Here is a 27,252-nt window from a genome sequence, read left to right as displayed (position 1 = left end):
AGGACAAGTAATTAAGGGCACCATCCTAAGAACCAGGGACACCTGCACCTGCCTACAATTGATACTGAACAAGGACAAGAGAGAATGTACTCCCCCCCCCCCCGACTGGTTAGCAAGTAACATATTACAAATAAGAGCACTCTATTGCTGGGGAATAAACAAGGTCATGGACAGGAACCTTCTCTGAGGTGCAGGGGTAATGGGGAGATTTAAGCAAAGGGTAGACATTGAAATAAAAACTCTGGCATCTTCCATTCTAAGCACAAGGTAACAACACAGGAATTTGAAGCTGGTGATACACTAAGAGTAAGAACAGCAACATTAAAACCCAAACCCTGCTCAAGTCCTAACTAAATTGACTCAACTCAAGAGACTGAAGGCCTACAAAAAGAAGAGGCATGTCTATTCCTATTTACCTCAGGCTCAAAACACAAGACACCCAGATTTCAACAAAGAAATTATATGCACACAAAGCAGCAAGTAAAAGGGGGAAAAAAAAGTCAAGAGATAAAGCAATAAAAAGAACCAGACAGAGGGGCACCTGGGTGGCTCAGTGGGTTAAAGCCTCTGCCTTCAGCTCGGGTCATGGTCCCAGGGTCCTGGGATCGAGCCCCGAGTCAGGCTCTCTGCTCAGCAGGAAGCCTGCTTCCCTTCCTCTCTCTCTGCCTGCCTCTCTGCCTACTTGTGATCTCTGTCTGTCAAATAAATAAATAAATAAAAATTAAAAAAAAAAAAAGAACCAGACAGAGATATGACATAAATGTTAAAACTATCAGACAATAGAGTTGAGGGTCCAAATTCAACACCCAAAAAACAGATAATCAAAAAATGGGCAGAAGACATGAGCAGACACTTCTCCAAAGAAGACATATAAATGGCTAATAGATACACGAAAAAGTGTTCATCCTCATTAACCATAAGGGAAATTCAAATCAAAATCACAGTGAGATACCACCTCACACCAGTTAGAATGGCAAAAATTGACAAGACAAGAAACAACAAATGTTGGACAAATTGTGGAGAAAGAGGAACCCTCCTACACTGTTGCTGAATGCAAGTTGGTATAGCCACTTTGGAAAACAGTGTGGAGGTTCCTCAGAAAGTTAAAAATAGAGCTACCCTATGACCCAGCAATTGCACTACTGGGTATTTACCCCAAAGATACAGATGTAGTGAAAAAAAGGAGCACATGCACCCCAATGTTCACAGCTACAATGTCCACAATAGCCAAACTGTAGAAGGAGCCAAGATGCCCTTCAACAGATGAATGGATAAAGAAGATGTGGTCCACAGATACAATGGAATATTACTCAGCCATCAGAAAGGATAAATACCAAATTTCCATCAACATGGATGGGACTGGAGGAGATTATGCTGAGTGAAATAAGCCAAGCAGAGAAAGTCAATTATCATATGGTTTCACTTATTTGTGGAACATAAGGAATAGCATGGAGGACATTAGGAGAAGGAAGGGAAAAATAAATGGAGAGAAATTGGAGTGGGAGACGAACCATGAGAGACTATGGTCTCCGGAAAACAAACAGAGGGTTTTAGAAGGGAGGGAGGGAGGGGAGTGGGTTAGCCTGGTGATGGATATTAAGGAGGGCATGGATTACATGGAACACAGGGTGTTATATGCAAACAATGAATCATGGAACACTACATCAAAAACTAATGATATACTCTATGGTGACTAACATAACATAATAAAAAAAAACCTATCAGACAATTTTAAATAACTAAGATCAAAGCTAAAGACTTCAGTGGAAAAGTGGACAACATGCTTAAACAAATGGGAAATTTCATCAGAGATAATCACAAAAAGCCATGCAGAAATCCTGAAAATGAAAAACACTAAAATAGAAATAAAGAATCCTATCAATGGGCTTATCTATAGGCTTGATACAGAAAAGAAAAAGAATCCACAAACTTAAAAATAGGTCAATAGACATTACTCAAACTGAAAGAGAAAAAGAGTCAGGGAAGTCACAGAAGACAAATACTGAGAGTTCATTAGCAGCACACCTGCACCATAAGAAATGTTCAAGGAAAATCTTTAGGCAGAAAGAATATATTAAAGAACAGGAAACTGGATCTACACACAAAAAGGAAGAGTTCTAAATATTCCATAAATGTAGCTAAATATAAAATTCATTTTTTCCCTTAATTTTCTCTTCTCTGGAGGGTAATTGGCTATTTGGCTAAATTGCTAAAAGCAGTATGTATGTATTTCATGATTATTGTTATGTAAAATAAAATGTTTTCTTGTTATGTAAAATTAAAATGTTTGACAATAATCACACAAAAATGGATGGAAGAAATTAGGGAGACACTATTGGATGGTCCTTATATGACGCATGAAGTGATATAATGTTACTTGAAGATAGAAAAAACAGATGGTGAGAAATTAAAGATGTATATTATAAATCCTAGGGTGACCAAGAGAACATTTTTAAAAGAGGTATAACTAATAAGCTAATTGGGAAAATAAGATGTAATTACAAAATAATCCAAAAGAAGTCAAAAAAATGGGAAAAAAAAGATAAAGAAAAATAAATAGAAAACAAGTAGCATGATGGTAGAGTTAAAAAGATGGGAGATATAAACACAAGCAGTCTATATATACCCTAATTAAAAAAACAGAAATTGGGAGATTGGGTGAAAAAGCAAGACCCAACCATACAATGCCCACAAGAAACCACTTTATATACAAAAATGTAGGCAAGTTAAAAGTAAAGGGATGGAAAAATATATACAACAGGAGCATAAATCAAAAGAAGCTGGAGTGGCTACATTAATAGTAGAAAATATGTCAACAACAAAGTAGACTTCAGACCAAGAACATTACCAAGATTAAAAAGGTCATTACTGGAAAAAGGGAGATGAATAAGGGAAACAAGGAGAACTTTTAGAGCAGTAAAACTATTCCATTTGACACTATAATGGTGGACACATGTCATTACACATTTGTCCCAACCCACAGAATTTACAACACCAATAGTGAACCCTAATGTAAATTACGGATTCCGGGTGATAATATGTCAATGTAGATTCATCCATTGTCACAAATATATCATTCTTGTGGGGAATACTGATGGTGGGGAGACTATGCATATGTGAAGGCAGTGAAGATATGGGAAATCTCTGTACCCTCTGCTTAATTTTGCTACAAACTTTAAACTTCTCTAAAAATTAAACCAACTTTTTAAAAAAATAATTACTAATGATAAAGGAGTCAGTCACAGAGAAGACATAACAAAGCTAAATGTGTATGTACCTAAAAGAATTCCAAAATACATGAAGTAAGAACTGACAGTCCTAAAATTAGAAAGAAAATTCACAATTACAACTGAAGACTTCACTCACAAATCAATGGAACGAGTACACAGAAATCCGGGAAGGACAGAAAAGAACTGAACAATTTGATTTAACTGACCTTTATCAAACATTCTGTCCAACAACATTATAAAAATTCTTCTCAAGTGCATGTCGAACCTTCACTAGATAGACCATATTCTAGGTCAAAAATCGTATCTTAACAAATTAAAAAGAATATAAATTAAACCTTTGGACCATACTGAGATTAAACTAAAAATCAATGACATATCTGGGTAATCTTCAAATATTAAGAAAGTCCAAAGCAGAGTTGCAAGCAGGCGAGCAGAAGGCAGTTGGAATGAGAGAGTGGAGCGATGCCTAAATCAAAGGAACTTGTTTCTTCGAACTCTTCTAGCACCGATTCTGACAGTGAGGTTGACAAAAAGTTAAAGAGGAAAAAGCAAGTTACTCCAGAAAAACCTGTGAAGAACCAAAAGGCTGGTGAAATTTCAAGAGCCCTGTCATTCTCTAAGCAGAGCCACAGTAGCAGAGATGGTAACATGTTCCAGATTGGGAAAATGAGGTGTGTTAGTGTTCGGGGCTTTAAAGGGAAAGTCCTAACGATATTAGAGAATATTGGATGGATGCAGAAGATGAAATGAAACTTGGAAGAAAAGGTATTTCTTTGAATCCCAAGCAATGGAGCCAGCTGAAGGAATAGATTTCTGACACTGATACAGTGAAAAAACTATAAAACCAGAGCCATATGAAACCTGTATTGTCCTATTGTTTTAATCTGTCTTTTTACATTGGCTTTTGTTTTCTAAATGTTGTTTCCCAAGCTATTGTGTATTTGGATTGCAGAACAATTTGTAAGTTGAATACTTTCTTTTACGTGCATTATTAAAAGTGTTCTGAGTGAAGCTAATTGTCAACTTTACTAAGGAGGATTGCTTTGTGCCTGCCACTTAGTGCAAATAAAATCAAGTAATAAAAAAAGAGAGAGAGAGAAAGTTCAAAGTGTATTTCTACATAACCTATGGATCAAAGAAGTCGTAAGAGAAATTAGAGAATACTTAAAAAAAACAAACAGACCTTAGAATAGATTTGTGTTTACAAAAAAATAGCAGGAAGTATAGAGGGTTCCCATATATCCCTTGCTATAGTTTCCCCTATTATTGACATTTTGTATTAGAATAGTACATTTGTTAGAGTTAACAAACCAATATTAATACATTATTATTAACTGAAGTCCATATTTCATTCAGATTTTCTTAGGTTTTCCTTAATATCCTTTTACTGTTCCAGGATCCCATCTAGGAGTCCCTACTGCCTTTAGCTCTCATGTCTCCTTAGGCTCCCCTTGGCTGTGAAGCTTTCTCAGACTTTTCCTGTGTTTGATGACCTTGGCAGTTTGAGGAGTAATAATCAGACATATTCTAGGATGCCCCTCTACTGGAATTTGTTTGATGTTTTTCTCATGATTAGCCTACGGTTATCAGTTTTGGGGAAGATCACAGAGGTAAAGTGCCATATTCATCACAATATATCAAGGGTACCGGGTACCTACTATCAACATGACTGATTATTATTGATGTTGACCTTAATCACCTGCTGTAGCTATGTATCATGTTTCCCTACTATGTATCATGTATCTATGTGTCTATTCCCTACTATGTATCATGTTTCCCTAAGTTACTCTTTTTAACCCCTCTTTCCATACTGTACTCTTTAGGAAAAAAAATCACTATGTACAACCCACCCCTAAGGAGTGGGGAGTTTTGCTCCATTTACTTTAGAGTGGAATATCAACACAATTTATTTGGAATTCTTCTTCATGGGAGTTTTGCTTCTTCTCCCCATTTATTTACATATTCAATTATTTGTTTATATTAGTATGGACTCACAGATATTTATTTTATATTTTGAGTTATAATCCAATGCTACATTGCATAGGTGCTGAAAATTTTCCAGCTATGGCCAACCGGAATGAGAAAGTATTGTAAACTGAATGTAAATAAAAGCACATCAAAATTTCAGGAATATTGCTAAAGCAGTATAATTCACAGCAAGAGCTGTTGTATTAAATGCTTATATTAGATCAGAAGAAAGAACTTATATCAATGAAGAAATCAATCAAATCAATAGGAAAAATGCTTAAAAAAAAATAGTGAAACCAAAAGCTAGTTCATGGAAAAGATCAATAAAAAGTCAAATACCATGTGGTTTCACTCATAGGTGGAATTTAAGAAACAAAACAAGGAAGTAAAGAGACAAAATAACAAAACTCTTGAATAGAAAGCACAAACTGGTGGTGGCCAAAGGGTGGATGCTGAAATAGATGAAGTTGCTTAAGAAGGACAAACTTCCAGGTACAAAACAAGTAAGTTATGGAGTTAAAAAGTAAGCATAAGGTATATAGTTCAATAAGACAGTAATAACGTGTGGAGACAGATAGTGACTATACTTATAGTTGTGAGCACTGAATAATATACAGAACTATTGAATCACTGTATTGTATACCTGAAACTAATGTAACATTGTACATTAAGTATACTTCAATTAAAAATAATGAAAATAAATAAAGTAGCATTGAATTTAAAAATTTAATAAATCTCTAACCAAACTGATTAAAAAATAAAGAAAAAAAACACACTTTACCAAATCAAGAATAAAAGAGAGGACATCAATTCAGATATTCTAGATATTGGAAAGTTAATAAGGGAACATTATGAATAATTCTAGTTCCTTAAATCAGACAACTTATATGAATTAGACAAACTGCCAAAGCTCATTAGAGAGAGAGATGATCTAATAGTCTTTTATCATTTAAAAACACTGAAGACCTCTATAGGCTGAGCTGTGTCTCCCCTAGAATTTTATGTTGAAGTCCTAACCTCTAATAACCCAAAATACAACTGTATCTGGAGAGAGGATTTTTAAAGAGATAATTAAATTAATGAGATTATTTGGGTATACCCTAACCCAATATGACTAGTGCCCTTATGAAAAAGATAATGGGATCCAGATACCACACAAGAAGATGGCCATCTGCAAGCCAAGAAGAGAGGCCTCAGAAGAAATCAAAACTGCCAACACCTTGATCTTGGACTCTAGCCTCCAGAATTGTGAGAAAATAAATTTCTGTTGTGTAAGCCAATCAGTCACTAGTTTGACTAGCCAATCAGTCACTTTGTTATGAAAGCCCTAGAAAATGAATACAAATATGTATTTTAAAATTTTACAAACACATTCCAAGACCAGATGGTTTCACTGAATTCTACCAAACATTTAAGAAAGCAATAATAACAATTTTGTACAGACTCTTCCAGAATATAAAATAGGAGAAACACTTCCAAAATAATTTTATGAGGGTAATTTTACCCAGACACCCAAACCAGAAAAAGACATCACAAAAAAGAAAACCACAAATTAATATCTACCATAAACATAAATGTAAAAATTCTCAATAAAATACTAGCAAATCGAATCAAACAACATATAAAAAGGATAATACAAAAAGTTGGGCTTATCCCAGGAATTCTAAGAAGGTTCAACATTTGAAAATCAACTACATTAACAGACCATAACTCACCATATCAACTGACAAAAGAAGAAAACCATGTGATCATCTCGGTAGATACAGAAAAAGCACTGAAAAAAAAAAAAAACTCAACATGCATTCATAATGAAAACTTTTAGGAAACTAAAACTGGAAAGAATTTCCTTAATATGACAAAAGACATCCACAAAAATCCTACAACTAACATTATACTTAATGATGAAAAACAGAATGTTTCCCCCTAAAATGGAGTCTGCTCTTTCTATTCTTATTCAACATTGTACCAAAGGTCCCAGCTAGTGCAATAAGTTAAGAAAAAGAAATGAAAAGCATATACATTAGAAAAGTCAAAAAAATAAAACTGTGAAAAGAAGGGTCATCTGTACCCCATGTTCATAGCAGAAATGGTCACAGTCGCCAAACTGTGGAAAGAACCAAGATGCCCTTCAATGGATGAATGGATAAGGAAGATGTGGTCCATATACACTATGGAGTATTATGCCTCCATCAGAAAGGACGAATACCCAACTTTTGTATTAACATGGACGGGACTGGAAGAGATTATGCTGAGTGAAATAAGTCAAGCAGAGAGAGAAAATTATCATATGGTTTCACTTATTTGTGGAGCATAACAAATAACATGGAGGACATGCGGAGATGGAGGGGAGAAGGGAGTTGAGGAAAATTGGAGGGTAGATGAACCATGACAGACTATGGACTCTGAAAAACAATCTGAGGGTTTTGAAGGGGCAGGGGGTGGAAAGTTGGGTGAGCCTGGTGGTGGGTATTATGGAGGGCACGTATTGCATGGAGCACTGGTTGTAGTGCATAAACAATGAATTCTGTTACGCTGAAAAGAAATTTAAAAAATAAAAAATTTATTAAAAAAATAAAAAATAAAACTGTGTCTATTCACAGATAACATGAGTGTCTACATAGGCGAATTCCAAAAAAGAATATACAAAACACCCCTAGAATTACGAGTGAATTTAATAAGGTAAAAGGATACAAGGACAATGTAAAAAAAAATTAATCCTATTCCTATATACCAGCAATGAATGATGGAAGTTAAAGTATTTTTTTATTTTATTTTTTTCAAGATTTTATTTATTTATTTGAGAGAGAAAGTGAGAGCAAGAGAGAGTGAGAAAGCCCAGAGGGAGAGGGAGAAGCAGACTCCCCACTGAGCAGAGAGCCTGATGCAGGGCCTGATCCCAGGACCCTGAGATCATGACCTGAGCCAAAGGCAGCCTCTTAACTGACTGAGCCACCAAGGATCCCAAAAGTATTTTTAAAGTCCCCTTAATAATAGACCAAAACACAGAAGATACTTAGATAAAACCTTTACAAAATATGTACAAGATTTTTATGTTTAAAACTATGAAACACTAATTACTGATGAAAGAAATCAAAGCAGGCCTAAACAGAGTGAGAAATGCTTCTGTCAGGGAACACAATAATAATCCCATTGAATTAGAAGTTGAGAATGCCACCAGGCCATTTTAGGTTCCTCTTCCTTACTGAATTAACAGGCAAAGTTGGGTTACTATATAGCTTGATACAACTAATTCTAATTATCAAGGGGAAATTGGGTTTCTGTTAAATAGGAGGGGTAAGAAGGAGTATGCCTAGAATGCAGGTGATCTAGACTGCCCTTACAGTGATTAAAGTCAATGGAAATCTATAATAATTAAACTTAGATAAGACTGTGACTAGCTTAGACCTTTCAAGGATGAAGGTGTGTCACCCTACCAGACAAGGAATCAAAACCAACTGTGGTGCTTGCTGAGGTCAAAGAGAATATGGAATGGGTAGAAGAAGGCAGTTCTACCAGATATAACCTTGCGACCAGTTGCATAAATGAGGATGTAATAGTTATGAGTAAATCTTCCTTTTTCAATATAAATATCTGATTTTATATATATAGATATATATTTATCATATATGTTTAAGTTCATAATTTAGCCAAATATTTTTGTTTTCTTTTATAGAATATTAAAGGGAAGTATTAATCAGCTGAAGAAGAAAGACATCACTCAAAGACCAAAAGGAGATTTTTTATACCCTTTTTTGAGGACAGGGTGACAGTGTGTTTTCAGTTGCCCACAGGTTAACTGTATGATCACAGATGGAAGAAAAATGATTTTATTTGGAGATTAGGTATGGTTTAAAGAGATGTGTATGGGTGTCAAGTTAACAAAAGATGGACTGTGGTCACTGCAATATGTCAACATGGCTAGGCTCAACTACTTCTCCAAGAATTCTATTTCCCAAATGTTTCCAGTTAAGATGGTTGATAAGAGAGGTTCTTATGTGAGATTTTGGAAGGTGAACCTGAAGCAATAGTCATTTTGTAATTCATACACACAATACCTGATCTCCAGACACACCTCATTCTTCACATAGAAGGAAAAACTTAGTATCATAAAATGCCGATATTTCCCAAATGAATATAAATGTCATGCCACTCTCATCTGAATTTCAAAAGGGTTTACGTGGGTATACATGCACCCCAATGTTTTTAGCAGCATTATCAACAACAGCCAAATTATGGGAAGAGCCAAATGTATACCGACTGATGAATGGATAGAGAAGATGTGGTATACATACACACACACAATGGAATGTTACTTGGCCACATTAAAAAGAAAGAAATCTTGCCATCTGCAAGGAAGTGGATGGAGCTAGAGAGGATGATGCTAAGAGAAATAAGTCAGTGAGTGAAAGACAAATACCATATGATTTCACTCACATGTGGAATTTAAGAAACAAAACAAAAGAACATGGAGAGAGAAAAGGAGCAGCAAACCAAGAAGTAGACTCTTAACCATGTAAAACAAACTGAGGGTTATTGGAGGGAAGGTGGGGGAGGGGATGGGTTATATAGGTGATGGGTATTAAAGAGAGCATTTCTTGTGATGTGCTGTGTTGTATGTAACTGATGAGTCACTAAATTCTACAACTGAAACAAATATTACACTGTATGTTAACGAACAAGAATTTAAACAAAAATTTGGGGAAAGAAAAAAACAAAAAAACAAAAGGGTTTACACGGGAATGAACAAAATAATTTAAAACATCATATGTAGCAATAGCCCAAACAGCCTGTAAACTTTTTTGATTGAAGTATAATTGACATACAGTATTCTATTAGTTTTAGGAGTAGAGTGATTTGGTATCTTTATATATTATGAGATAATCCCCATAATAAGTCTATTTACCATCTGTCACCAAAGTTATTACAATATTATCGCCTACATTCCCTATGCTTTATATTACATCCCATGATCCATCTATTACTGGAAGTCTGCACCTCTTAATCCCCTTTACATTCACTTTTTTTTAGAAATTAAGACAATGTCTTTCTAGATATTACTTACAACTGCTATAATCAAAACAGAATAATATGTCCACAGGAACAAACAAGACAATCAGTGGAAAAGTTTGGAGATCAGAAAAGGATCCAAACATTTTTCGGAATTTAATACGTGATAAACATATATTTAAATTTAATTGGGAAAGTGGCTTAGTGAATGGTGCTGGTATAATTGTCTAGTCCATTTTCTACATGTCTACTGTACTTAGCAATTAACAGCAGACAGATTAATGACCTAAGTAAAACTGAATGAATGAATGAATGAAAACTCTGGGAGAAATTTAAGAGAGTATTTGCACATTTTTCTAGTAAAGGACTTTCTAAACACTCTAGAAACCCACAATGGTTATGAAGGTTTTCTTTCTTAGGTATGGAACAGGAGAAGAATTTATATTTATCAGACAGACAAGATGTTAGGATTTCCAAAATGTAGAGTTCCTACAAAATAATAAGACAAAAATGGTAAAGGGTACAAATATGCAAACAAAAGAGGCTAATAAACAAACAAGATACTCATTCTCATTAGCCATCAGGACAATGTGAATTACCGTAACAAGGAACTGCTATTTTTCATTCATCAGATTGGCAAAAGCTGGGAAAAGGGTTATCTAGTGGTGATAAAAATATGGGAAATTGGACCCTTCAAAACAGCTAGAGCAAGAATAAATTGCTCTAACCTCTGGAAAGGAGTCTGATATTATCTATTAAATACAAAATGAATATATATCTTGACTTACTAAGGGAATCTAACAACCAAAAAAAAGCACTAGTACATAGGAAATATGTATAAGAATACACGTTGCAAAGAGGTAAAGGATCTGTACTCAAGGAACTACAGAACACTCATGAAAGAAAGTGAAGAAGACACAAAAAGATGGAAGACCATTCCATGCTCTTGGATCGGAAGAATAAACATTGTTAAAATGTCTATACTGCCTAGAGCAATCTATACTTTTAATGCCATTCCGATCAAAATTCCACCGGTATTTTTCAAAGAGCTGGAGCAAATTTTGTATGGAATTTGTATGGAATCAGAGGAGCTAAAATTTGTATGGAATCAGAAGAGACCCCGAATCGCTAAGGAAATGTTGAAAAAGAAAAACAACACTGGAGGCATCACGTTACCTGATTTCAAGCTTTACTACAAAGCTGTGATCACCAAGACAGCATGGTACTGGCATAAAAACAGACACATAGACCAGTGGAACAGAGTAGAGAGCCCAGATATGGACTCTCAACTCTATGGTCAAATAATCTTTGACAAAACAGGAAAAAATATCCAGTGGAAAAAAGACATTCTCTTCAATAAATGGTGCTGGGAAAATTGGACCCCTATATGTAAAAGAATGAAACTTGACCATTCTCTTACACCATACACAAAGATAAACTCGAAAGGGATAAAAGACCTCAACAGGAAAAAATATCCAGTGGAAAAAAGACAGTCTCTTCAATAAATGGTGCTGGGAAAACTGGACAGCTATATGTAGAAGAATGAAACTTGACCATTCTCTTACACCGTACACAAAGATAAACTCGAAATGGATAAAAGACCTCAACGTGAGACAGGAATCCATCAGAATCCTCGAGGAGAACATAGGGAGTAACCTCTTTGATATCAGCCATAGCAACTTCTTTCAAGATATGTCTCCAAAGGTGAAGGAAATAAAGGCAAAGATGAACTTCTGGGACTTCATCAAGATAAAAAGCTTCTGCACAGCAAAAGAAACAGTCATCAAAACAAAGAGGCAACCCACGGAATGGGAGAAGATATTTGCAAATGAAAGTACAGATAAAAGGTTGATATACACTATGGAGTATTATGCCTCCATCAGAAAGGACGAATACCCAACTTTTGTAGCAACATGGACAGGACTGGAAGAGATTATGCTGAGTGAAATAAGTCAAACAGAGAAAGTCAAGTATCATATGGTTTCACTTATTGGTGGAGCATATCAAATAATATAGAGGACAAGGGTAGATGGAGAGGAGAAGGGAGTTGAGGGAAATTGGAAGGGGAGGTGAACCATGAGAGACTATGGACTCTGAAAAACAACCTGAGGGTTTTGAAGGGGCGGGGTGGGAGGGTGGGGGAACCAGGTGGTGGGTATTAGGGAGGGCACAGATTGCATGGAGCACTGGGTGTGGTGAAAAAACAATGAATACTGTTACGCTGAACATAAATAAAAAATTTAAAAAATTAAAAAAAAAAAAAAAAAAAAAAAAAAAAAAAAAAAAAAAAGGTTGATATCCAGGATCTATAAAGAACTCCTCAAACTCAACACACACAAAACAGATAATCATATTAAAAAATGGGCAGAAGATATGAACAGACACTTCTCCAATGAAGACATACAAATGGCTACCAGACACATGAAAAAATGTTCATCATCACTAGCCATCAGGGAGATTCAAATCAAAACCACATTGAGATACCACCTTACACCAGTTAGAATGGCCAAAATTAGCAAGACAGGAAACAACGTGTGTTGGAGAGGATGTGGAGAAAGGGGAACCCTCTTACACTGTTGGTGGGAATGCAAACTGGTGCAGCCACTTTGGAGAACAGTGTGGAGATTCCTCAGGAAATTAAAAATAGAGCTTCCCTATGACCCTGCAATTGCACTGCTGGGTATTTACCCCAAAGATACAGATGTAGTGAAAAGAAGGGCCATCTGTACCCCAATGTTTATAGCAGCAATGGCCACGGTCGCCAAACTGTGGAAAGAACCAAGATGCCCTTCAACGGATGAATGGATAAGGAAGATGTGGTCCATATACACTATGGAGTATTATGCCTCCATCAGAAAGGACGAATACCCAACTTTTGTAGCAACATGGACAGGACTGGAAGAGATTATGCTGAGTGAAATAAGTCAAACAGAGAAAGTCAAGTATCATATGGTTTCACTTATTGGTGGAGCATATCAAATAATATAGAGGACAAGGGTAGATGGAGAGGAGAAGGGAGTTGAGGGAAATTGGAAGGGGAGGTGAACCATGAGAGACTATGGACTCTGAAAAACAACCTGAGGGTTTTGAAGGGGCGGGGTGGGAGGGTGGGGGAACCAGGTGGTGGGTATTAGGGAGGGCACAGATTGCATGGAGCACTGGGTGTGGTGAAAAAACAATGAATACTGTTACGCTGAAAATAAATAAAAAATTAAAAAAAAAAAAAAAAAAAAAAAAAAAAGACCTCAACGTGAGACAGGAATCCATCAGAATCCTAGAGGAGAACATAGGCTGTACCTCTTTGATATCAGCCACAGCAACTTCTTTCAAGATATGTCTCCAAAGGCAATGGAAACAAAAGCGAAAAAGAACTTTTGGGACTTCATCAAGATCAAAAGCTTCTGCACAGCAAAGGAAACAGTCAACAAAACAAAGAGGCAACCCACGGAATGGGAGAAGATATTTGCAAATGACAGTACAGACAAAAGGTTGATATCCAGGATCTATAAAGAACTCCTCAAACTCAACACACACAAAACAGATAATCATATTAAAAAATGGGCAGAATATATGAACAGACACTTCTCCAATGAAGACATACAAATGGCTATCAGACACATGAAAAAATGTTCATCATCACTAGCCATCAGGGAGATTCAAATTAAAACCACATTGAGATACCACCTTACACCAGTTAGAATGGCCAAAATTAGCAAGACAGGAAACAACGTGTGTTGGAGAGGATGTGGAGAAAGGGGAACCCTCTTACACTGGTGGTGGGAATGCAAGTTGGTGCAGCCACTTTGGAGAACAGTGTGGAGATTCCTCAAGAAATTAAAAGTAGAGCTTCCCTATGACCCTGCAATTGCACTACTGGGTATTTACCCCAAAGATACAGATGTAGTGAAAAGAAGGGCCATCTGTACCCCAATGTTTATAGCAGCAATGGCCACGGTTGCCAAACTGTGGAAAGAACCAAGATGCCCTTCAACAGATGAATGGATAAGGAAGATGTGGTCCATATACACTATGGAGTATTATGCCTCCATCAGAAAGGACGAATACCCAACTTTTGTATCAACATGGACGGGACTGGAAGAGATTATGCTGAGTGAAATAAGTCAAGCAGAGAGAGTCAAGTATCATATGGTTTCACTTATTTGTGGAGCATAACAAATAATATGGAGGACAAGGGTAGATGGAGAGGAGAAGGGAGTTGAGGGAAATTGGAAAGGGAGGTGAACCATGAGAGACTATGGACTCTGAAAAACAACCTGAGGGTTTTGAAGGGGCGGGGGGTGGGAGGTGGGGGAACCAGGTGGTGGGTATTAGGGAGGGCACATATTGCATGGAGCACTGGGTGTGGTGAAAAAACAATGAATACTGTTACACTGAAAATAAATTTAAAAAAATTTAAAAAAAAAGAATACATGTTGCAGATTACTAATGGGAAAAAAATCAACTGGAGAATGGCTTAATTTATAGGATTTCCATAAGATGGAAAAGAATTCAGATTAAAAAAACATAATATCTTGCTGAAGGCTGAATGTGGCCTAATGTGAGAGCACGGAATTTTGGGAAGCCACAGATACTAGAGAGTTTGCAATACCCTTGCAGACTCAACAGGCCTCCAATTGATGCTCATTAAAAAAAAATGACACAGAGTTGGAAATGGAAGGAATCCCTCAGTGGCACAGGCTTAGAGAAGAGTTACTGCCACTGTGGAAAACGTATAAAGCCCCATTTGGACCTACCGTCTCCCCAGAGAACAAAAGTCTTCAGCTGAAGGAGGACGAGCAGCAAACCCTGTTGTGCACAGGTGAAGAACCAATGCAGTTAGAAAAAGCTAAAGAAAAACACTCTTCTTTAGGAGGAAAGGCAGGAAACGGTCCTGAGCTCAGGACCCTATACCGATACTATCATCAGTGTCCTTCCACTAAGCAAGGAACAGGAAAACTTCTCCCACAGTAAACCTGCCAAAAATACAAAGCGGAATTGGAATGTCACAGTGAGGAGAGACAGCATCACTGACAAAACTCTCTCCCCTGACAACCAGGAACAGAGATCCTGCTAAAGGCTGAGACTGGACTACGACCACAAAGAACTCCGCCCTCCTGTGCAGGCCAGCCAGCACCAGGCTACTACTAGAGCATGAGTGTGGGGAAGAGCCCTTCTGAACCACAGGTACACCAGGAAGGCTTAAAGTAAGGACGGAACAGGAATATGAAGAGAAACCCTCTAGCATTGCAGTTGCCACCCTAGGCACAATTTAAATCTTGACACATTTTAAGTCAAAAGTTGACGTAGGTAATGACAGCAACACAAAACTAAAATCCAACCCATGTTCCAAACATGCTAAATCAAGAACCTACACTAATGGCCTAGCAGCGGAACAGGCATGACTATTTCCAAGCATAAATTCTACTTACCTCAATCTCTACTTTTCTACACCCCAAATCAACACCCTACCAAACTTTATAAGACATACAAGCAGCAGCAGCAGCAATGACAAAAATCCGTCAAAAAAACCAAGGCAATTCTACAGGAAAAAACTTAGACATGACCCATATGTTAAAATCATGAGAGAGGGAATTCTAAATAACTATGATTAATATGTTTAAGCTCTTATGGAAAAAGTGGACAAACTATGAACAGAGAGGGAATTTGAACAGAGATGGAAACTACAAGATAAAGTCAAATGGAAGTTTTCTCACTAGAAAACTTTGTAAGATGGGCACCTGGGTGGCTCAGTCTGCCTTCAGCTCAGGTCATGACCTCAGGGTACTGGAATCAAGCCCCACACAGGGCTCCCTGCTCAGCCAGAAGCCTGCTTCTCCCACTGCCTCTGCCCCTCCCCCCAACTCATGCTGGCTTGCGAGTGCACTCTCTCAAATAAATAAATAAATAAATACTCTGTAGGAGAGCTAAAGAATGTTTTCAAATGGGCTTATTTGTTAGTAGACTAGCAAAGCTGAGGAAAGAGTAAATAAATTTGCAGATGAGTTGGTAAAAATTACCTTAAATAGAAACACGAAGAAAAAAGAGTAGGAGGGAAAAAGATAAAATGCGTACAGGTACAGCCCCTTTAGAAAACAGTCTATCAGTTACAGACTTATGACTCAGAAATCCCACTCCTAGATATATCTACTTTAAAGAAATGGAAACATAGATTTACACAAAACCAGTATGTGAATGTTTGTAGTGCTTTTATACATACTTGTCAAAATGTGGAAACACCCAAATGTCCCTCAACTGCTGAATGGATAAACAAACTGGTATAGCCATACAATGGAATGCTATTTAGGAAAAAAAAAAAGTAAATACCAATAAAAACAAAGGCGGAAACAAATAGCAAGAACTGCTCTAAGTGAAAGAAGTGGCACTTGAAAGGCACATATTTATGATTCTGTTTATATGACACTTTGGAAAAGACAAAGCTAACAAGAACAAGATCAGATTACTGGTTGCCAGGCGCTGGCAGTGGGGTGAGGGAAGACCGACGACAAAAGAGCATCCGAGAAAGATGAAGAATGAAGGAAACACATCTTGATGGTGATGTTAGACCTTTGTCTATAACCTCACAGAACTGCATGCTAAAAGGATGAATTTTACCATATGTAAATTATGCTTTAGTATTTAAAAAGTATTTATACTTTAGAACTTTAGTATTAGTATTTTACCATATGTAAATTATACTTTAGTATTTAATACATTAGTATTTTTGTGTCAGACCTGTATATTAATAATTAGAGTGTGAGACTGCCTTAATTAGATTTGACATTTTCTAAATTTAAAAAAGTCATTAGAAAAGATTTTGACTCTCAATCTAATGTTGAAATGCATGTTCTCTAAAATCCTCTTTTTTTTTAAAGGTTTTATTTATTTATTCGACAGAGAGAGATCACAAGTAGGCAGAGAGGGAGGCAGAGAGAGAGGAGGAAGCAGGCTCCCTGCTGAGCAGAGAGCCGGATGCGTGGCTCGATTCCAGGACCCTGAGAGCATGACCTGAGCTGAAGGCAGAGGCTTAACTCACTGAGCCATCCAGGCGCCCCCAGGGTATGTGATTCCCCAACCTCACACACACAAATTTTACATATATAGAAATTTAAATGTTTTTATTTTATAATTTTTATAACATACATTTATAAATCTAGATATGTTCATGGTTATATTTCTATTTATATTATATACAGATGTAAATACATATACACACAAAATTTTGAATATTCTTCAGTATTATGATTTATTTTTTATACACATTTGTATTTTCCTTTTTCTTACAACATATGACTATGTGTCATCAAAAAACGTTCCTATTTTATTTATAAAGTATATACTGTGCAACAAATTAAGAAAATGAGGAAGCAGATCGTAATGCAAGCCTACACAAATCTCTAATTCCTAGTATAAGAAAATATAAATAGCTCATTTTATTAAGCTGACATTGTTTGATAAATTAAAATACTCAAAGAAAGGAAGAAATTTACCCTTACGAAGGTGGGGTGTGGAGCATTTTCTTCATTCTTAAAAAAAAATCCCAGGAAACCATGCTTTCCGCATCTAAAAAAGTTTTTCCCAGCTCTTTCCTGCATTCATATTAGAAATGTCTTCGTTCCTACCTCTGAAATATAGCCTCTTCAAGAATGTGCTAATAGCAATAGGATGATGTCGTACCGGCAAGCTGAGGCGGGACAGTCTGGGATGGTCCTGGAAGCTCTTCATCTTCACTGCTCCACTTGTCTCTGAGAAACAAGCCACCGGTGGCCAGCGTGCCCTCACTCTCACTAGAAAAGAAATTTATGTGTTTATTCATGGTTTCAAAGAATATATACATTTATGAAAGACTCTCTGGTAATCTGTATTAATAAATGTGTTGACACTCATCTCCATTTTAGTTCAGTTACGTACTTCTGTCGTCAGCCCCTGGAGAGGGCCCATTCCACAGAGATCATGCCCAAGTCCCCGCGTCTGATCACAAACTCCATCTCTTCCCACATTTGCCTGGCTTGCGGACTAGGCATGTTGGATCAACTAACGTCCTTTCCCTCGGCTGCAGGAAGAAAGTACCGAGGCCACCGGGGTCTCTGATATCAACAGAAAGCCATCTGGAAAACACGGGCAGGTCTCGGTCCAGCCTCCTCTACCTTTCTTCCATGGCGGCTAAGTCTGAACCACCATCCTCATGTAGACCCTATCTTAATTCTCTGCCTTCGTAAAAATGTAGCCCCTTCTCGAAAATGAAAGCCAGAGAGCAAGAACACGTTCAACACACTTTTTTAAAATGTGTACTTAGCTACATCAACATTTTCAATTATTCCTTACTTTCTCCCTGATCAGAATTAATCCTTCCACATTCAACTCCATGCCTTCTGTCTCCTAGACAATTTTTTCTAAAATTATCTTTTCATATATATATAATCTCCCCCTTGTATGAATTCTTCCATAACGTAAGAATACTTGATTCCCCCTGATCTTAAACATAGAAACCCTTTTCAACTTTCTCTCTTTCAAACACTAGCCCTACCTCTTCCTGTTCCTTTCCAGCTTCTCACTGCTCCATTTACTTGCTGCACTGTCATTTGCAACCCCACTTAACAGAAGCCTCTTAATGTGATTTCTGGTTCTAATCTCTGATGTCTAGAGAAAAGTCTCCCTAAATTCAAATTTAATTCTACCCGCCCACCAGCTTCAGGAAAAGCCCAGGCCCCTCACAGAAGTTAAAGTTACTGGCAATCTGGCCCCTTCCTTCTTTTTCATCGTCATGCCTACTAATCTCTTTTGTGCATCTTATGCTTTAACCTTAACCAAATAAATGCCTTTTTTCTTTTGCTTCCGTGAGTCATTTCAAGTTTCTTATTTGTTCCCCTTCTCATCTTTTTTTTTTTGATTACTATAAATATCTAATTGTTGCCCGTTTCTTGCCAGATATCACCTACCTTGCTACCCACAATCCTCTTCCTAGATGGGTAGACAGACATATGCATGAATACAACAAGAAAAATTCCATCTGCACTTCCTCCTAATGCTAACAAACTGACTAAAATATGCACTCCTTGGTTTCATGTATATCAAGTTCCTTCACACTCTGGCCCACATTATATTTTTGGCTCTACCTCTTATCTTCCCAAGCTTCCTGGCATTCAAATTCACAGGTACCCTAGAGCTCTTAACACATAGCATTCTCACCATTAATAAGATATTTTCACAACTTATCTTTGTTCAAACCTCTCCCAGCTTGACATTTTCTTCCCTCCCTTTTCCCCTGCTAGATTTATACTTATTTAAGATCCTAAATCCAACCTAAATATTTTTTATTCAAATAAGTTGGTGATAAACTCTCCCATCCATATTTGTCTTCTGTATTCACAATCCCTGGACTTTGGCTCTCTAACAGTACTTATTATATTGTATTTAAATTTGTCTTTTACATATTTGTTTCCCTAATTAAATTATAAACTAAAGGGCAAGAACTGTGTAATATTTTACATTTTAATTCAATGCTTAGTATATAATTACCATCTAATAATTGGTATATACCATTAGTATATAATAGGATCTCAAAATGTCTTTTGAACTATTATTTATTTGTTCATTTAATGCACTTTTGAAAGTTGTATATGCAAGTTTTATACTATATATGCATTATTATGCAGTGCTATTCCAGTCACTACAGCTAATATTACTTATAAATCTCTACATGAAGATATGGCTCATTAGGATGTTCTCTTCTTTGATATGATTTTGCATGTAACACCTAAATTTGAACATGAATAGCATGAATGCTATTGTTTCTTTTGTTTTTCTAATGGAAATTTACTTTTCTCTTGGTTCTTTAAATATTTTCATATATAGTACCAAGAATTCATCATCTAACAGTTCTATTGTTTCTAGCACATTATTTTCTTTCTTGGAAATCTATATAATTTCTAGTGGAATTAATTGTGTCCTGTGCTTTACTTTACCTCAAGCATAATGCCCTCTCCAAAGCTCCCAACACATTTACAAAGACTCTGGAACTGTATAATTGTTGAGAGGACAGAGAAATTAAATTCTTTAGGAATATCTTCTTCTTGTGTTAATACCATATTTATGAGGTCATAAATGTATCCTATTTCTACCAAATCAGGTTGTACTTACTACAAAGAATTATCTCTTGAGAAACTAATCAAACATTTGAGGGTTGTTTATTCACGGTCTCCACTGAGAGGGCTATGAGCATGAATGAACAGAAAGTTCACTAAATAAGCATATTGGTTATACCTTTCTGTAGCATCTTTAAAAAGATCATCGTAATTACTGTGTTGGAAATTCTGAACTGAGAGTTTTACCTTCTCTGAGCCATCTGCATTTTCCAAAACCTACAGGAATAAGAATGAAAAGAAAATTATGGCTATGATTTTAGGAATGTATAGTTTAAAAGAAATGTGATTTCTATAGCTTCTTAAGAAGAATCTTCAATAATAGAATTAAAACCACAGTCAGTGTGATTTCTACTCCTAGAAAATCACCTGAAATGTATTGCTCCCTATTAAATATTTTACAACCTGTCAAAACAAGAGTATAAAGTACTATGCACACACAACTGAATTTTTATTGAATCACCCAAGTTATTTTCTAAAAGTTGATAAAAATAGGCTTCATTTTTTATCAAAAAAAATTATCACTGTAGCCCAGAGAAGGCTCTTATCCTTGGTTTACTGTAAATATGAAATTCTTATCACTGTATTTATCTTTATTTTAGTGCTTATATAATCTAATCCAGTAATCCATCTCTGCCATGACATTCTGTGCTGCCCCATAGACTTCAGTCCATTCTATTGCATTCAGAGTCCTCTATAATTAAAAACAAAATTGAGTGTAATTAGAGGGGGGAAATCACATTAAAATAAAGATTCAGTAATTCTGCTTCAATTAATCCATTCATTTGATGATTCTTTTCTGAGGACCTAGTATGCACAGATACTGCTCTAAGTGCTATGGATAAAACAGTGAACAAGAGAGGCATGTGTTCTGCTGCTGCAGAGCATGTGTGTTCTCATGAGGAGAAAGAAATACACAAGCAACCATACAAATTACAGCTGGTGATGTTAATGTAGTCACAGAGTACAGTGATACGTAACTATCATGTACCTAAAAGACAAAAGGAAGAGCTAAGCAAAGAGAAAGGGAAGCATCCTCAGCAAAAGAAAACAGTAGATCCAAAATCCCAGCAGCCTTCCATAGTGTGACCTCTGCCAGACTGACCGTCCTCATCTCATACCTGTTTCTCAGGCCTCATCTTAAGCCATAGCCTATACCATGTCTTTGCATCTTTTCTGAAGTGACTTTTGAGGACTTCGATTGTGTAAAACTTCTTAATCTTTCCTCTCTTACTAATGTTTACATGTGGGTGTGGGTGTGTGTTTTGCTACACTTGATCTTTGTCAAAAGGCTGAGAAGCAAGGTGTGTGTGTTTTGCTTATCCCATGAAACTTCTTAGGCCTGGAATACCTCTTGTGGGAGTACATGCATGCAACCATCATTTTCCAAACGTGGACCCAAACACAATCAACTTTAGAAACAAGCATATTAATGGAAAGATGTAAACGACTACCCAGCACTCTTACCAAGTGTATTCATTCGGCTGAACAAGTCAAAACATAATGTTTTAGCCTAATATGAATAAGGATTGGTTGAAATATAAAGTTAACTTATATTTTAATAGTTTGCTAAATATTTTAATTTCTAGGGGTTTAGCTAATTGCCATTTTGAATAATATAGAAGACATAAAAAGTCCTTTCATGTGGTGAGCATACCCTAACATACAGAGTTTCTGCATCACTATGTTGGATACCAGAAACTAATGTAACATTGTGTCTCAACTATATGCAAATGAAAATAAGTAGAAGAACAAAAATTAAAATTAAAATAATTTAAAAGTCCTTCCCTATGCCAGCAAGAAAAAATACCATCTCTCAAAATATTTTTTTAAAGATTTCATTTATTTATTTGAAAGATAGAGATCACAAGTAGACAGAGAGGCAGGCAGAGAGAGAGAGAGAGGAGGAAGCAGGTTCCCTGATGAGCAGAGAGCCTGACTTGGGGCTCAATCCCAGGTCCTGGGATCCCGACCCGAGCTGAAGGCAGAGGCCCCACCCACTGAGCCACCCAGGCACCCCTCAAAATATTTTTACAAAAATTTTTAACATTTGCTTTTAATATTGGGGAATTTAATTCACCTAGAACCAATTTCAGTGCAGAGTATACCCTGCCCACTCTGCTCAACTACCAACAGTGATCTTGTAGTCAGCTGGACATTCACAGATCCAGTAGGCCACACCCAGTACCAGATGAGCTTTGCAGAAGGATACGGGTGAAGAGCCACAACATGTCAGCAGCACAGCCTTAAGTGTACCCTCATCAGGCGTCCTAACAGCATTCTAGTGTAAGCTCAGGTGTGATGCAATGACACCGCATGGGTATATACCTAAGTCCCCCAGCTTAGAAACCTCAAGCTACACAGGAACCAGTACCTCTTATAATAATTCATGAACCTAACCTCAGGCTCACAGCAAGGGGATTCCCACATTCACCCCATTCGTACCCTCAACAAGACAACATTGTTCTGGTCATAATCCTCGCAGTCCAGGGTCATTTTCACCATAATCAATGGGCCTGGTAACACAGCTGATAGTCCACCTTTATCAGGTTTCCAGAGAAACAGGGTCCTGGAAGGCTAACCCAAGATCATTTCCTCAAAGGGAAGAAGAAAAGATTCTGTTTATCTTCACTCACAGGTAGTAAAGCATTTTATTTGTCCTACTGGATAACCAGTTGTACCATACCACTAACTGAGCAGGTCACTGTAGAAATCTACAATGTCATCTGTTATATAAAATGTTCCCATATGTGTATAGGTCTTTTTTCTGAAATTTCTATGCAGTTTCATTGGTCTTATTTGCCACCTCCTATTGTATTACCACATTTCTTTAATTCCTATATAGCTTTATAAGCCTGGACAACCTGCACTGCCAGTGGTCCCTCCACCACATATATACTCTTGCTTCCTTTCCTAATACTGGCTTGTCTATTTTTTTTTTTTATTTCTTTTCAGCATAACAGAATTCATTGTTTTTGCACCACACCCAGTGTTCCACACAATGAGTGCCCTCTATAATGTCTACCACTTGGCTCCCCCAACCTCCCACCCACCGCCCCTTCAAAACCCACAGGTTGTTTTTCGGAGTCCATAGTCTCTCATGGTTCATCTCCACCTCCAATTTCCCTCAACTCCCTTCTCCTCTCCATCTCCCCATGTCCTCCATATTATTTGTTATGCTCCACAAATAAGTGAAACCATATGATAATTGACTCTCTCTGCTTAACTTATTTCACTCAGCATAATCTCTTCCAGTCCCATCCATGTTGATACAAAAGTTGGGTATTCATCCTTTTTGATGGAGGCATAATACTCCATAGTGTATATGGACCACATCTCCCTTATCCATTCGTCTGTTGAAGGGCATCTTGGTTCTTTCCACAGTTTGGCGACCGTGGCCATGGCTGCTATAAACATTGGGGTACAGATGGCCCTTCTTTTCACTACATCTGTATCTTTGGGATAAATACCCAGTAGTGCAATTGCAGGGTCATAGGGAAGCTCTATTTTTAATTTCTTAAGGAATCTCCACACTCTTCTCCAAAGTGGCTGCACCAACTTGCATTCCCACCAACAGTGTAAGAGGGTTCCCCTTTCTCCACATCCTCTCCAACACACGTTGTTTCCTGTCTTGCTAATTTTGGCCATTCTAACTGGTGTAAGGTGGTATCTCAATGTGGTTTTAATTTGAATCTCCCTGATGGCTAGTGATGATGAACATTTTTTCATGTGTCTGATTGGCTTGCTTATTTTTGACCTCCTGTTTTCCCAAGTTTTGCAATCAGCTGACCAATCTCTCTCTCTCTCTCTCTCTCTCTCACTTTCTCTCTCTCTCTCTCTCACACACACACACAAACTGAAAAATTTATTGAAATTAAGTTACACTCATTTTGTAGTTTAAATTAGGGATAACTAGGACACCTGGGTGGCTCAGTTGGTTGAACATCCGACTCTTGATTTTGACTCAGGTCATGATCTCAGGGTTGTGGGACTAAGTCCCACATCAGGCTCCACACTCAGTGGGGAGTCTGTAGGAGATTCACTCCCCACCCTGACCCTCTTCCCGCTCTCTAAATAAATAAATAAATAAATCTCTAAAAAGGTAAATAAATAAATTAGGGATAACTATGTTCTTCATTTATTAAGACTTATTATCCATTAATGATATATCTATAACAACAAAATATTTTTAAATATTCTCAAGAAAAGTAATTCATACCTATCCTTAGATTGACTCCTACATACTTTATTGCAGGTACCACTGTAAATGTGATGGTGTAATCTATTACAGTAGATAATTTGATATCTGGTATACACCTGCCAACTACTGCATAATGACAAGACCACATATTTTATATTATGTAATTTTATATTTGTTCTACTTTAAATATTTTAAATTTCCACTATGACCTCTTCTTTGACCCATGAGTTTTGAGTATGTCTTTAATTTACAAATGTGTGTTTTATCTATTTGTGGTTGACTTCCAACTGACTTTCTTAGTCAGAGGCCACAGTCAGTAATATAAAGATTATTTGAGGGGTGCCTGGGTGGCTCAGTGGGTTAAGCTTCTGCCTTCGGCCCAGGTCATGATCTCAGGGTCCTGGGATCGAGCCCCGCATCGGGCTCTCTGCTCAGGGGGGAGCCTGCTTCCCCCTATCCCTCTGCCTGCCTCTCTGCCTACTTATGAACTCTCTCTCTCTGTCAAATAAATAAATAAAGTCTTTTAAAAAAAAGATTATTTGAAACTGGTTGAGATATATTTTAATTTGGTATATGGTAAATTTTTATAAATGGTCCACGTAAGCTTGAAAAGAATGTCTATTCTCTAACTTTTGGATGCAAGTTCTATAGATATGTCTGTTCTATCTATCTGGCTAATTTTTTTTATAATTTCTATACTCTCAACTATTGTCTATTCTTTTAATAAAAGACATCTTTTTATTTTTTTAATATTTTGTTTTTATTAACATATAATGTATTATTAGCCCCAGGGGTATAAGACTGTGAATCGCCAGGTTTACACACTTCACAGCACTCACCATAGCACATACCTTCCCCAAGAGAAGTTAAAAATTATTTTATGGCAAACATATCAAGTCAAAAATAGCACAGAGTGATTAAGGTAGAATGTGATATTTCTCTTGAGCCTGACATTTGATGGTTCTCCGCTGAGTCTTTCAGCTCTTTATCTTTTTTTTTAATTTATTTTTTTATTTTTTTATTTCTTTTCAGCGTAACAGTATTCATTGTTTTTTCACCACACCCAGTGCTCCATGCAATCCGTGCCCTCCCTGATGCCCACCACCTGGTTCCTCCGACCTCCCACCCCCTGCCCCTTCTTTTAAATGGTCCACTATCATAGAGAATTTATTAACTCCTTCCTGTAATTATGTCCAATACTGATTTATATATTCTATTATTATATATATATTATATATTCTATTATATATTCTAGTGCTTATAAGTTTAGAATTTAATATCTTCCCTGTGAACTAAACCTTTTTTTTATCTTTCAGTGTTACAAAATTCATTGTTTATACACCACACTCAATGCTCCATGTAATACGTGTCCTCCATAATACCCACCACCAGGCTCATGCATCCCCTCACCCCGCCCCCTTCCAAAACCCTCAGTTTGTTTCTCAGAGTCCACAGTCTCTCATGCTTCATCTCCCCCTCCAATTTCCTCTGATTCATTTTTCCTTTCCTTCTCCTAATGTCCTCCATGTTATTCCTTATGAAGTAAACCTTTTAGTATTTTATAGTGACCTCTAAGCCCAATACCTTTATGCTTTTAAGTCTTTTTGTCTGATATTACTATAGCTACATTAGTTCTCTTCTGTTAGTGTTGTTCTGTGTATTTTAATTCTTTTACTTTAAAACATGAAGGGAAGGGACACCTGGGTGGCTTAGTTGGTTAGGTGTCTGCCTTCAGCTCAGGTCATGATCGCAGGGTCCTGAGATCAAGTCCTGCATTGGGCTCCTTGCTTAGCCAGGAGCCTGCTTCTCCCTCTGCCTTCCACTCCCCCTGCTTGTGCGCTCTCTCTCTCCCTCTCTCTGACAAATACATAAGCAGAATCTTAAAAAAAACTAAATCTTAAAAAAAAAAATCAAGGGAAAATGTCCTCCAAAGACTTCTTCTCATTAAACTACAGAGATGAGCATTAAACTACAGAGATGAGCAACAAATTGAATGAGTTCTACAGAGTTGGCCTAGTCCTGAAAACTAGTTTATCAACAATAATTGGTAAAACAAATCCCTAAACATTCATTTCAGGAGAATCAAAAAGGAATGTGAAGATCGTGAATGAAATGGGATGGAGGAAAAGAAAGAGAATAGTACTATTGCACCAACACTATCCTTCTCATCTCCAACAAGACATGTTTAAAAAGCTCTTTTCTTCAAACTCACTCACTAAGAAAAAGTGATGTCACCTGGGCAAGAATTCCTACCATAATTTAAACCTGAGACATATTTCAAGTCACACTTCAAAATCAACTTGATTAATTTATCCAAGAAGCAAACTGTTTTAGATGGCTGCAATTCAAATTAAAGTCTCACTTAGGACTCTAATATGTCTTTGATTGAGTGAAATGTGATTTGGCTAACAATGCTAAGAAGGCGCAAGGAGAAATATACCAAATTACCAAGATGTCAGGTCTTTTTGGAGATTGCTCACTGAATCAAATTAATGTCAAATTAAAGAAAGGGCCAGATAACTTTTTCTAAAGAATGTAAGTTAGCTTTTCTGCACTGCATATACCAAGGACATATGAGGACAAAGTGAAAACAATAATACTAGGAGATAGGAGCTTGGTTTCTAGTCTCTGATGTGATTGAAAAGCTGTATCACAGACAAATCACTTCAGCTCTCTGAGACTTAGTTTCTTCACCTCTAAAATGAGT

The 27,252-nt window shown here is 36.9% G+C and overlaps 1 pseudogene across 1 annotated transcript; it reads left to right on the top strand.

Moving 5' to 3' along the window:
* The first annotated feature begins 3,692 nt into the window (after window positions 1-3,692).
* Window positions 3,693-4,072, top strand: LOC308355112 (activated RNA polymerase II transcriptional coactivator p15-like; annotated as a pseudogene). Its single transcript has one exon. The product of its transcript is annotated as an activated RNA polymerase II transcriptional coactivator p15-like (transcript).
* The last annotated feature ends 23,180 nt before the right edge of the window (window positions 4,073-27,252 follow it).

This window comes from Martes martes (genome assembly GCF_963455335.1).
Source record: "Martes martes genome assembly, chromosome: 14".
NCBI classification, from domain to species: domain Eukaryota; kingdom Metazoa; phylum Chordata; class Mammalia; order Carnivora; family Mustelidae; genus Martes; species Martes martes.
The sequence above is the reverse complement of the archived record's forward strand: the minus strand, read 5'-3'. Positions and strand labels throughout refer to the sequence as shown.